Source organism: Octodon degus, unplaced genomic scaffold, assembly GCF_000260255.1.
Source record: "Octodon degus isolate 3935 unplaced genomic scaffold, OctDeg1.0 scaffold00069, whole genome shotgun sequence".
Classification (NCBI taxonomy): Eukaryota; Metazoa; Chordata; class Mammalia; order Rodentia; family Octodontidae; genus Octodon; species Octodon degus.
The window spans coordinates 11,178,510-11,179,163 of NW_004524645.1; positions in this window are offsets into that span (position 1 = coordinate 11,178,510).

Sequence of the window (654 nt, forward strand, 5' to 3'; positions counted from 1 at the left end):
GCTACTGTGATAAAATCAATATGGTATTGGCAAAGAAATAGACCTGAGTATCAATGGAATAGATTAGAAGATGCAGAGACCTCTACAAACACACTTAGCCACCTGATCAACAAAGGGGCCAACCACACTTACTGGAAGAAAGATAGCCTGCTTAACAAATAGTGCGGGAAAAACTGGCTCTTTACATGCCGAAAACTGAAACTTGACCCAGGTCTATCACCATGCACTAAGCTAACGTCAAAATGGATTAAAGATCTAAATATTAAAACAGAAACAGTAAGTCTCCTGGAAGAGAATGTAGAAGGAATTCTTGAAGACATAGGGGTAGGCAAAGAGTTCATGAACAAAAATCAAATGGCACAGTTAACCCTTGAAAGAATTAACAACTGGGACCAACGCTTATTGAGAAGTTTTTGTATGTTAAAAGAAATTATCAACAAAGTGAAAATACAACCCACAAATTTCAAAAAAATCTTAACTAATAAGCACTCAGACAAAGGTCTGCTCTCTAGAATTTATAAAAAACTAAAATACATGAGGGATCCTAAATTTAAAGACCCAATCAAGAAATGGGCAGCTGAGATGAACACACACTTCTCAGAGGACGAAATTAAAGGAGCGAATAAATATATGAAAAAATGTTCCACATCACTA